Source organism: Pteronotus mesoamericanus, unplaced genomic scaffold (genome assembly GCF_021234165.1).
Source record: "Pteronotus mesoamericanus isolate MK-2021 breed Mesoamerican mustached bat unplaced genomic scaffold, CSHL_Meso_final contig_166, whole genome shotgun sequence".
Classification (NCBI taxonomy): Eukaryota; Metazoa; Chordata; class Mammalia; order Chiroptera; family Mormoopidae; genus Pteronotus; species Pteronotus mesoamericanus.
This window is the reverse complement of record NW_026555066.1, coordinates 1,043,765-1,057,172: the sequence shown is the minus strand read 5'-3', so window position 1 is coordinate 1,057,172 and position 13,408 is coordinate 1,043,765. Positions and strand designations below refer to the sequence as shown.

General features: G+C 37.9%; 1 protein-coding gene across 1 annotated transcript in view; it reads left to right on the top strand.

The window, feature by feature from the left end:
* The window catches only part of WNK3 (WNK lysine deficient protein kinase 3), a 124,631-nt gene that overhangs the window by 71,659 nt on the left and 39,564 nt on the right, over nucleotides 1-13,408 (top strand). The window lies entirely within an intron of this gene.

Below are 13,408 nucleotides of genomic sequence, written 5' to 3'. Positions count from 1 at the left end.
CCCCCATCCTATACCACACATTCCCCCCAGCATTCCCTCCACCCCTTAGTTCATTTCATGTCCATGGATTGTACATATAAGTTCTTTGGCTTCTCCATTTCCTATACTATTCTTAACCTCCCCCTAACTATTTTATACCTATTATTTAGGCTGCTTATTCCCTGTTCCTTTCACCCCATTTTTCCCTCTCATCCTCCCTTCTGATCTCCAATTCTGTGATTCTGTTCCTGTTCTAGGTGTTTGCTTAGCTTGTTTTTTGTTTTTGTTTTTGTTTTTATAGATTCAATTGTTGATAGTTGTAAGTTTGTCATTTTATTATTCATAGTTTTTTATCTTTTTCTTAGATTAGTCCCCTAACATTTCCTTTGATAAGTGCTTGGTGATGATGAACTCCTTTAATTTGACCTTATCTGAGAAGCACTTTTTCTGCCCTTCCATTCTAAATGATAGCTTTGCTGGAGAGAGTAATCTTGGATGTAGGTCCTTATCTTTCATGAGTTTGAATACTTCTTTGCAGCCCCTTCTTGCCTGAAGGTTTCTTTTGACAAATCATCTGATAGCCTTATGGGAATTCCTTTGTAGGTAACTGTCTCCTTTTCTCTTGCTGCTTTTAAGATTCTCTCCTTATCTTTAATCTTGGGTAACCTAATTATGATGTGCCTTGGTGTGTGCTTCCTTGGGTCCAACTTCTTTGGGACTCTGAGCTTCCTGGGTCTCCTGGGAGTCTATTTCTTTCGCCAGATTGAGGAAGTTCTCCTTTATTATTTTTTCAAATGAGTTTTCAATTTCTTGCTCTTCCTCGTCTCCTTCTGGTACCCCCATGATTTGGATGGTGGAACATTTAAAGTTGTCCCAGAGGTTCCTAAGCCTCTCCCCATTTTTTTGAATTCTCGTTTCTTCATTCTGTTCTGCTTGAATGTTTATCTCTTCCTTCTGCTCCCAATCATTGATTTGAGTCCCGGTTTCCCTCCCTTTACTGTTGGTTCCCTGTATATTTTTCTGTTTCACTTTGCATAGCCTTCACTTTTTCCTCCATTTTGTGACCATACTCAATCAATTCAGTGAGCATCCAGATTACCAGTGTTTTGAAATGTGCATCTGATAGGTTGGCTCTCTGTTCATCACTTAGTTTTGTTTTTGGAGCTTTGATCTGTTCTTTCATTAGGGCCATATTTCTTTGTGTCAGCACACCTGTTACGTTGGGAGGGGCGGAGCCTTAGGCATTTGCCAGGGTGGGGCAACCCAGGTGACTGAGTTGTGACACTGTATGTGGGGGAGGGGTCTGAGAGGGGGGAAATGCTGCTTGCTCTGCTCTTGGCTGGCTTTCAGTCACTTCCCCTGCTACCCACAAGCAAATTGGGCCCTTCTAGTGCTGATTCCCAGGTGGGTGGGTTTGTGTATGTTCTAGGACCTCTTGGGTCTCTCCCACGGACTCTCCTATGAGGCTGGGAGTTTTTCCTGCCACTGAAACTTCCACAGATTTTTATAAGTAGAGGTTTTGAGGCTTTCTTTTCCCATGCCGGAATCCTGGATTGCGCAACCTGTCTCGCTCCCCAGCTTTTCATCAGGGTTTATCCCCACGCAAATGTGGGACTGCCCAGATTGTCAGCCACTGCCTTGCCACACATCCTTTCTGCCCCGGCTTCCCATCTCTGCCCTCCTACCGGTCTGTATGAACGTTTCTTCTTTAGCTCCTTGGTTGTCAGACTTCCATACAGTTCAATTTTCTGATAGTTCTTGTTATTTTTTTGTTTTTAAATTTGTTTTTATCCTTCTTTTGGTTGTGCGAGGAGGTAAAGTGTATCTACATAAGCCTCCATCTTTGCCGGTAGTCCTAGTAGTGATATTAATTCTGATAACTGGGTTAAGGTGGTGTCTTACCAGGTTTTTCCACTGAAAAGTTATTATTTTTCACTTTGCAATTAAGTAATTTGTGGAGAGTTACTTTGAGATTATGTTTATCATAATACTTTTACCCATAGTTTTTGCAGCCATTTAAGGTTCTTGCCTGTAACATTTGTTACTTTGGTGATTGCCAAATTGTGGTTTTCGAATCCCATATGTATTTTTTGGAATAGAGCTTTCTATTTCTTACTACTTATTTATGTTTATGTACTTAAATAAAATGATAGATTTATTCTATGCATTATAATTAATTAGTATCATTTATTTTGATGCACCAATAGTCTCAGACTTGGCTAGTGAGATCCTCTACAAGCTGGTTCCTTCGTCCTTTTGACTTGTCCCCATAATGCTTTGGATTTAGCTTTACACAGAGATGTTCCAGAACTATCCTATTCCTCTCTTCCCCAGCTTCAGAATTAATCATATCTCAATAAGCTCTGGTTGAAATGTTTTATTTTAATGGAGATACAATCTCATATTTATAACAGGAATGATTTAGGAGTGAGAGAAAAAATGGTGAGATAGGAGAAAGGAGAATTACTGGAGAGATGTCCTTAAGAAGGTGAGCGGAACTACAAGTTTAGTTTCTAAATAGAGGGATTGGCCTTAGCATAGGAGCCCAGACAGGTTTTTCTAAAATACAGGCAAAGGCAGAGAGTATGGGCGCAGATGCTATTAGTGAGCAGATGTGATAGTGGGAGCTTATGGACAATATCTTCTTTGTTGCTTTTTATATTCCCTTTGAAATAGATGCAGGGTCATCTTCTGAGCATGAGTTTGGGGAAGGGAGTGGGTATGAAAAGTTTAAGGAAAGAGTTGAAGGTATAAAGTAGTTTTCTAGGAGAATGGTAGAATGAATGGTAGTAAGATTGCCAGGCAGCATTAAGTACCTACTTGAAGTTCATTCTCCCAAAGACCTAATATATCTCTGTTAGTTTGGTGCTTATCTTTTTCTATGTTTTAGTTTTTCCATAGATTCTGTTTCCCTATGGATGTCATCTGTTGGTTTCGGTTCCCTTGGATATTGTCCATCTTTTACAGATTGTGGATGGTGCTCTTTTTTTTTTTCCTATTAAAGTTGTCCCAATTTTCCCCCATTGCTCTCCCCTGCCCCCCGCCCAGAGTCAGTCCCCAACCAGTTGTTTATGTTCATGGGTCCTTTATACATATTCCTTGACTAGACCCTTCCCCTCCTTTCCCTTGTTACCTCCCCTCCCCTCTCTCCTCTGATCGCTGTCAGTCTGTTCCTTGTTTCCATGCCTCTGGGCCTATTTTGCTCTTTTGTTTGTTTTGTTGATTAGGTTCCATTTATAGATGAGATCATATGGTATTTGTCTTTCAAAGCCTTCTTATTGCACTTAGCATAATGCTCTCCACTTCCATCTATGCTGTTGCGAAGGGTAGGAGTTCCTTCTTTCTTTCTGCTGCATAGTATTCCATTGCGTAGTTGTACTACAGTTTTTTGATCCACTCATTTAGTGATGGGCACTTAGGCTGTTTCCAGCACTTGGCTATTGTAAATAATGCTGCTGTGAACATTGAGGTGCACAGGTTCTTTTGAATTGGTGTTTCAGGGTTCTGAGGGTATAATCACAGCAGTGGAATTGCTGGGTAAAAAGGCAGTTCCATTTTAATTTTCTGAGGAATTTCCACAGTGGCCACATCAGTCTGCATTCCCACCAACAGTGTGCACTGGGGTTTCCTTTTCTCCGCATCCTAACTAGCACTTGTTTTTTGTTGATTTGTTTATGATGGCCATTCTGCCTGGTGTGAGTTGATTTCTCATTGTGGTTTTAATGTGCACCTCTTTGATGGCTTGTCATGTTGAGCATCCTTTCATATACCTATGGGCCCTCTTTATGTCCTCCTTGAAGAAGTGTCTGTACAGGGTCTCTACCCATTTTTTAAAGGTTTTGTTTATTTATTTTTAGAAGGGAAGGAAGGGAAAAAGAGAGGGCGGGAAACATTGATGTGCGAGAAATATGTTTGAGTTGTTTCTTGCATGTCCCCACCAGGGACCTGGCCCGCAACCCAGTCAGGTGCCCTGGTTGGGAATCGAACAGGCGACCCTTTGGTTCACAGGTCAATCCACTGAGCCACACCAGCCAGGGCTAGAAATTTCAGTTCTTATTAGCATTTCCTATTTTACTACTGTTTCATAGCTGATCTTAGTAACATAAATTTCAGCTCCACTTTCTTAATCAGTGAAGTAATTAATATCTTTATGATTTACACTTAGTGATTTTAATTCTATCAAGGTATGTTTAAGGCCCAGGAAGGTAATTATTGAAGATAGTAGTACCTTTGAGATGTTTACTTTGTCTCTGGTTATGTTTCTATTCTACTGTTTTTAAGACAGTACAGAAACTATATGAAGAATGGACTTTGTTGATGTTTATAATGTTGATATTAATAGGCAAAAGAATCTCTATGTTCATTTTGTTGAGAAACGCTCTTGGGCCTACTGTGTGTGAATATGATTAAAACAATCAAGTTTATTCTGGTAAAGACAGTTTTAATATATCATGCAACCATTTTTCTGAGATATTCTAAAGGAATAAATCTCATATTTAGGGAGCTGACATTGAGGACCAGACAATGTCACCTTATTTAATCTTCTCTGTAACTTCCTCTATAAAGTAGTTAATTCTATTAAATGAAAATCTTTATGTAAAAATTGAGGATTAAAGTGATGCCTTGTTTCTCTAGAGAGAGTGATTCTGGCTATTTATGTAAAAATGCTATTTAGTACAATTGTGTTTTATGTGAAATTAATTTACTCTAATCAAAGGGAAATTAGTCTAAGTATCAGGTATGTTTGCCGAACATTGTCCAAAAAATGTTCCCAAAAGGCCCATGTTACTTAGTATAGCTTTATAATGTCCAGGGTCATCAGTCATTTGGATTAGTTTACAGGGACATTTTCCAGCCCTCTTTCTTTTCTAATGTAAATTAATTAAAGCATTGAGGATATTGAAGGAATGGGAACCTTTCTGGTTGATCTCATTCTCCACGAAGGAACCAACCTATGAAATAACAACACAGTTGAAATCTTTAATTGAGGAGATTGGTGGAATGAGATAAGAGTCTCATTATCTGTGGGTTGCTATTATAAAGTATTTAAGGAAAAAGGAAACAGTTGTTTGGGGGGGATAGTATGAAAGGTGTTTTTTTTTATTTTATACTATACATGTGAAATTTTCAGTTTTTATGTATACAGTCAATTTTGAAACAGTTTTAACAATTTGGACAATACTTATTGCTGGTTTTAGTATATGGCACCAGTTTTTAAGCCACAACTTTCCTATTTTTGATTCTTAAGTTTTTCTAAGTGAAACTGTAGTTTAGAAAACGGCTTTGTGGAATTTTTCAAGGTTACTTCGGTGTGCTATTTTTGATTCTTTGGGTATCTGAAACTTACCTTTCATATACATTCGCAAATTAATGTGGCTAGATAGAAAAAATATCAGTTGACCATCTTTTCTTTCCTTCTACAAGATATTTTGTACTGTTGACTTCTAGTTAATGCTTCAGAAGAGAAGCCTACAGTCAGTCAGACTTTTGCTTCCTTTTTCCTCCCAAGTGTTTATAGTTGGCATTTGTTTTCCTCATAAGTGAAAAAATTTGTTATGTATCTTTTATATGTGTTGGTAAGGTTATTTCCTCTTATTACAGTTGCTTTTTAAAAATAATTTTTCTTCTAATAAATACTTTTTAAAAATACAGAAAAGTAGAAAGTTGAAATTCATCTGTTATCCTATGTCTCAGAAACAAAACATTTAATGTTTTCCAGACATGTTTCTATGCATGTACACAAAGGCATTTTTAGTATTTATTTCATTAGAATAGGATCATCCCAGCTTTTTAAAGAATTTCTTTTTTATTGATAATTTGGCTTTATTTGTAGGGAGTATGCTTCCCAGACTGCCAAATGGCTCAGTTAATTCCCTCTTTTTCATCTCCAATATGCACTCACTCCTGCCACTTAAAAAAAATTGTTGTTCTCTCTAAATTACTGTAGAAAGCTTGGAGGGCTGTGACAAGAGCAGTGCCTGGTCAATTTGCTGGTTGTTACAGATTCTTGATAACTCAGCTGAGGGCAGATACGGGGAAAGTGTGATGTATAAGTCTACTTTCAGTTAGGTTCCGTTTCATGAGGTGATATCCCAGGGAGACCTCGGAGTTAAGCCCAGGTAATTTTTTTTCTCCAGTCCAGTTCTGTCTGCCTTATAATTAATGAAACTTCTTTATAGTTTCTATCCCTCTTTTCTGTCAGTATTTGTGGTACTGTTGTGTTTTCATGTTGTTTTTTGGGGTTTTTTTTTTTTTTGCCTTTTTAATAGCCTCGGTGTCATTATGTGAGTCTATCTAAGGAACTCTGCTGTGGATAAGTTATTTCTTAGGGTAAATTCATTATTCAGAATATAAGGTTGGGAGAGAATTAGGCTTAGATAAACAATTACTTTATCGATGAAGGGTTCTTTTTAAAAAATATATTTCATTCATTTATTTATCTTTAGATTGGAAGAGAAGGACAAAGGGAGAGAAACATCGATGTGTAGTTGCCTCTTGCATGCCCCCTACTGGGGACCTGACCCACAACCCAGGCATGTGCCCTGACTAGGAATCAAACTAGCAACGCTTTGCTTCACAGATCGGCAGTCAGTCCACTGAACCATACCAGCCAGGGCTGAAGGGTTCTTTATAAATATAAAAATATTAAAGTGGGCATTCATGCACAGTAATAACTTTCTTTAATTAAATAAGCAATATTTTCACTGTTAAAAAGTATACGCAGCATACACTATAGGTTTGAGCCAGTTTGTATCTTTAGTTAGACCTGAGTTTGAACTCTGGCTCTTTGAAGGGTATTAACTTTTTTTAACTTTGGCCCTCTCAATTTATAAAATGAAGTTTTAATATATCTTTCATTTGGAACTTATTTTGAAATGCATAAAACCTAAAATGGATTTCTGGATAAACATATTAATACAAATTTAGTAAAATGCTGTAGTCTGTGGGTGCTGGATATATGGGTTTTCACTGAACAATTGTTTAACTTCTGTGTCAGAAAAAAATGCCTATCTTACCGGCTTATTAGGATTAGATGAGATATATATAAGAAATGCCTGGAATGTAGTAAGTGCTCAGTAAATAGTGGTTGTCTCTTTGTGGGAGAGACATGCTTTATAATGTTGATCATACAATAATGCAGTTTATGAAATGTTTAAAAGTACTTCCTAGTTTTACTGGTCTCATTCACTCCAGAACAACTGAATGAGAATCTCTGGAATATTGTACGTGACCTTGGATTTTCTTTTTTCTATTTCTTCCGCCCCTCCTCCCTTTCTCTATTCCTCCTTTCCTTCCCTCAATATTATAAAGTGCACCCAGGGTGGAAAACCACTGCAGGAAGGAGAGCAAATAATAATAAAGGAGAAAGAAGTGTTAGGAACCCACAGAGAGTAACAGAAAAGCCCCTGCTATGCTTCAGAACTCTGTGGAGTTATTTATTCATTCATTTTCTTTTACTAACTCAGTTTTTACCTCCATCTTTTATAGCCTCAGCTTCGTTGTTTGAAAAATGAAGATAATTCCTACCACTTAGAGTTGTCATAAGAGTTGAATTTAGTTAAATAATGCATATAAGTTCTTAGTACTTAATAAATGCTCAAAATAGTGGTTGTTTTATTTCTATAATAAAAACAAGAACATCATAATAATGAAAGGTGTTTTTGAGCAGCCATTTCCTTTTTAGGTATTGGTTAGGCACTGGAAATATTATGATAAATCTTACACATATGGCTTCTCCTCTCCAAGAGCACCCAGTATCATTTGTGAGAAAGATCTAGAAGCAAGTTTAAATGAGAGCTTCAAGTGCCAAGATAGAGAGGAGAGAATAGTGTGGCCCATGGAATCTAGGCCTAGTTTTTCTTCTTATTTTGGCCTTGTCCTCAGTCTGAGAATGTCCAGAGGTATTTTAGTTTTATTGAACTTTTTGCTAGAAAGTTATCAAGGTCTCAGGTATCCGGATACCATGGTCTCCTTAGGAAAATAGATTGGTCCCATTTCTTTCATTTGGATTTGAAGGTGGGGAGGTGAGGGAGAGATTAATACAACATACCATTCCTACCTTCTACTTTCTCCTCCATCTTAGTGAACCCATACTGAGGGGGGGTTTTGGTGGATAAATTATATTAGCTTCTAATTATAGTTTAGGTAGTTAACTCTTTGATATAATCATTGTTTAAGCATTGAAAGCAATTACTTGGGCTAAGAGATTTATTTTTTTTGTACATGCAAGAGTCAACAAAATATAGCCAACATAACAAATGTTTGTATTGCAGAATTTTAAAAGAATTATGGTGGGTCCTAGCAAGATGGAGCAGTAACATGGTGTCCTGAAGCATAAATCTGGAGGCAAGCCTATATATTAAAAGAAACAAAATATAAATGTTATGACAACAACCTGGAATTGTATTTTATAATGACTTGTAATTATTAACAGGATTATTAATGCTACTTGTTTTAGCCCACAGAATCATGGCTAATGGTTTGGTTTATCTGCTTTTTTACATGATGGTTTCAAATTAAGGCCTGTCATAATATTTCTTGGAGTTTCAAAACTAACATTTACAAATACATGCAGGGGCATTTTTACTGATGTCTTTCAATTTCAGTGAAATGTTTCGTTCTTTTGTCTAAAACTACCGTAATGTGCATTGAAATAATGGGGAGAGGTTTCAAGATGGCTGCAGAGTAGCTGGAAACTCTGTTTGCTTCTTTCCAGACCTGGACTGCACTTGCAGATAAACTTCAGAGCAATTATTAATTTAAAAAAAAACCAGTTGAAGTATAGTTGATTTGGAAATTTATAAACAGGAACACAGGGAAAGATGGGAAGAGAGGCCAGGATGAGCCCCCTCACACAAATATGGAGACTGAGAAGGTAAGGGATGCTGTGGAAGGGGAACTCTGTTCCCCTGGGAATGTGCAGTCTCAGCCGCACTCAGGGGTTCCCAAACCAGAGCAATAAGAGATGGGAAGGGGAGCTTGTGTAGCGTTGGGTAGTGTGGAGCAATGGGGATTCAGTATACCTGGGAGGCTCTGAGTGCACCATCCCAGGAAAGGATAGAGCCCATTGTTACAACATCAGCCTGGGGAGTTTGCCTCATCTGTGACTGCTGGGAGGGCCAGGCAGCATTTTGGGAGTTATGGAGGAGTGACCTGATCCATACACCCAGCAGTTCTCTGTTCTCCTGAAGGCCTTTGGGCAGAGAGCCAGTCAAAGCCTGGGCATTGAGGCTTGAGGAAGAGTACTGCTCTCATCTACATCAAGCGCTAGGTCATGACACTCTTCCACCTTGGGTGATATTGTGTCAGCCCCTTGGCAAAGGAATATGGTGGTGCTGGACTGGAAATGTTTACCCCTCTCTGCTCAGTTACACTGTGTGGAGGAATGGGACATTTGGCCCTGAGAGCTGGGAGTTTTGGTCAGCCCTTTTGTGGTTGACCACATAGATATGTCCTCCCTTCCTTCCTTCCTTTCTCCTTCTCCCTCTTTTCCTTTCTTTTCTTTCATCTCCTCTTGCATGAATGGGCATTGTGGAGGTGCCAACAAGACACATAGAGCTTGGCTTTTGCGATTGCATCCCGAGGCTGATTTTTATCCATGAGGCAGATGGGCAGGGGCTTTGCACTGTGGCTTCTATATGTGGAAGCAGAGCTGAGCTTCCCAGTGAGTTCAACAGCGCAGTCACAGGAAGGAGAAGTGCCCACCCCCACCTCCTACGGAGTGAGGGCTTCACTCTTGAGTTTGTTTAATCACCCCTTCCAGGTCTTGCTTACCCCCACTGAGCACCTTTGAGTGGAGAAGGGACAGCAACTCACAGTGGAAAGATTCTAAGGGCAAGACCCAAGGCAGACCCAACCTCTAGGCTCTGGAAGCCCCACAAGCTGGTCTACTAGAAACTTTGCCCTGAAAAATTTGCAGAGAGCAGGGCAGCAGAGACAGCATTTGACATTGACTTGCAACAGTAAACCTCTTGGGTGGCCCTGACCTGGTCCAGCAAGTGGCCAGCTTCCAAAAACCACACAGCAGAATTCAAGAAACTCCACATTTAGCGTACCCAGAGGCTGATCGCACCAGGCACAGCAAACTGCTGAGGCAAACAACACCTTTTCTTTTTCAATCTTTTCTTTGTTTTCTCTTTTCTCCCTCATTTTTTGTTCTATTCTTCTTTCACTTTCTCCCTCTCTTTTTTTTTGCCTTCATATCTCTTATTCTCTTTTTCCTATTCTCATTTTATTTTTTTCCTATTTTTTATTCTTTTTTCTTCCTGTTTTTCCTTTTGTATTCTTTATTTTAGTTAGTTTTTCCTTTCTGTAAATATGGAAAGGAAAACATATTATAAATATAGAAATAATATATTATAAATATATATATTTTAACATAAAAATATATGTGTTAAGATTTTATTTATTTACTTTTACAGAGGGGGCAGGGAGTGAGAAAGAGAGGGAGAGAAACATCAATGTGTGGTTGTCTCTTGCACACCTCCAACTGGAGATCTGGCCCACAACTCAGATATGTGCCCTGACTGGGAATCGAATTGGCGACCTTTGAGTTTGCAAGCCAGCACTTAGTCCACTGAGCCACACCAGCCAGGGGTCTTTCCCTATATATTTATTTTTATTTTTAGCTATAATAATTTCTTTCCTCTTCTTTATTTCATATTCTCTTTTCTGTTTCTTTTTTCATTCTCTAGTTCTTTTGTTTCTTTCATTCTTCTTCTTTTCTCTTTATTTCTATTATTTTTCTTCTTTTTTTTTCTTTTGTCTTGGTTTTCATTTCTGATTCTTTTTGTTGGTGGTGTTTGTTTCTTTTTCTGTTGACTTGTTTTTGTTTTGTTTTGTTTTGTTTGGTCATCACCTGTGCAATGATTTGTTGAACCTCACAGTCAACCAGCCCGAGAGTTAAGATATCCCACGAACAGGACAATAGCAATCAAGAATGAATTACAACAGGAGGGCCCACATAACTCACCCAATGGTCATTTCCAGAGCACCAAGTTCAGGTGATCAAGGAGAGTGGACCACTGGGTCCCACAAGACAAGTACTACAGAAGGCCACCCCACCAATTTTGGGAGTCATAGAAGTTATATTTAATACACACAAACAAACACAAAGGGACAGCCAAAATGGGAAAATAAAGAAACAGGCCTTAAATGAAAGAACAGGAGAAAATTCTAGTAAAAGAACTACATGAAATCGAGTTAAGCAATTTATCAGACTCAGTATTCAAAGTACTGTTTATAAAGATGCTCAACAGCATCTTTAAAATGCTGTTGAAAAGAAAATGCTGTTAAAAGAAAAAGGATGTAGGAACCATGAAACATAACCAGGCAGAAAAAAGAGTAACATATCTGAAATGAATACACTGGCAGAAATAATCAGTAGATTGGATGAAGCAGAAGATCGAATTAGCAAATTGAAAGATGAGGTAGACAAACGCACTCAAACAGAGTAGCAAAAGGAAAAAAGAATTAAAAAACACAGGATAGTTTAAGGGGTCTTTGGACAACATGATATGTAAAAATATCTACATCATAGGGGTATAGGAAAGCAAAGAAAAACAGCAAGGTATAGAGAAACTGAAAAAAATAATGGCGGAAATCTTACCTAATCTGGTGAAGAAAAAAAGTCACACAAATTCAGGAAAAACAGAGATCCCAATCAAGATGAACCCAAAGAAACCCCCATCAAGACACATCATAATTACAGTGGCAAAGAATAAAGACAGAGAGAGAATCTTAAAGTCAGCAAGAAAGAAACAGTTGCCTAAAAGGAGCTCCCATAAGGCTGTCAGCTGATTTCTTAACAGAAACGCCTCTCGCCAGAAGGGATTGGCATGAAGTATTGAACATGATGAAAAATAAGGACCTGTAACCAAGAATACTCTACCCACCCAGCAAGGCTATCATTTAAAATTGAAGGAGAAATAAAGAACTTCCCAGACCAAAAAAAGGTTAAAAGTTGTTAATTACCACCAAACCAGCATTGCAGAAAATGTTAAAGGACCTGCTTTAAGAAGAAGAAATAGAGGAAGATAAGCCCAGTGAAAAAAAGTCACAATAAATAAGTACCTATTTATAATAACCTTAAATGTAAATGGAGAAATACTCCAGTCAAAAGACACAGAGTAATTGAATGAATAAGAAACATGACCCATATATATGGTGTCTACAAGAGACCCACCTGAGAACAACAGTTTACACAGGCTGAAAGTGAAATATGGAGGAAAATATTCCATGCAAAGGGAAACAAACAAAAAAAGCTAAGGTAGTAATACTTCTATCTGACAAAATAGACTTCAAAACAAAAACCATGACAAGTGGAAAAGAAGGTCACTACATAATAGTAAAGGTGTTGATCCAGCAAGAGGATATAACAGTTGTAAACATATATGCACTCAATATAGGAATCACCTAAATATATAAAGAAAATGTTGGTGGACATAAAAGGAGAGATCAACAGAAATACAGTTATGGCAGTGGATTTTAACACTCCACTGTCATTAATGGACAGATCTTCCATATGAAAAATCAGCAGGAAAACTGTGACTTCTACATAACACACTAGATCAAATGGATTTAGTTGATATTTATAAAACATTCCATCTCCAAGCAGCAAAATATACATTCTTCTCAAGTGTACATAGAGTATTTGCAAAGATAGGCTAGATATTAAGACAGAAAATAAGTCTTAACAAATTCAGGAAGATTGAAATCATATCAAGCATTTTCTCAGATTACAATGGAATAAAACTTGAAATCAACCTCAATGAAAAAACCCAAATATTCAATGCATAAGGGATAAATTGCACGTTATTAAATAATAAATGGGTTATGAATGAGATCAAGGAAGCAATTAAACATTATCTGGAAACAAATGAACACACAACAAGGCAAAATATATGGGACACAGTGCAAGTAGTCCTGAGAGGGAAGTTAATAGGACTACTGGTGTACCTCAAGAAGCAAGAAAATCTCAAATAAACAATCTAACCATACACCTAAAAGAACCATAAAAACAACTAACAAAACCCAGAGTCAGGTGAAGAAAGGAAATAATCAAGATCAAAGAGGAAATAACATATGACAGGAAATAAATGACATAGAGGCTGAAACAAAAGATAAGTGGACCTAGGAATTATTATGCTACGTGAAATAATCCAGTCAGTGAAAGACAACAAATACCATATATCCCTTTTATATGTGCAATGTAATGAACAAAGTAGAAATAGGCATAGATACATCGAAGAGACTGGCAGCTGTTGGAGCCCAAAGGGGTGTTGGAGAGTGGATGAAAGAAGGTGAAGGGATTAGCCTAAAAGCATATTTACATGACACGAAGACACAGACAATGGTGTGGGGAGTGTGTGGGGGTGAGCTTGTTAGAGGCAGGCCCATGAGGAAAAAGTTGGTACAAGTGTAGTGGTAT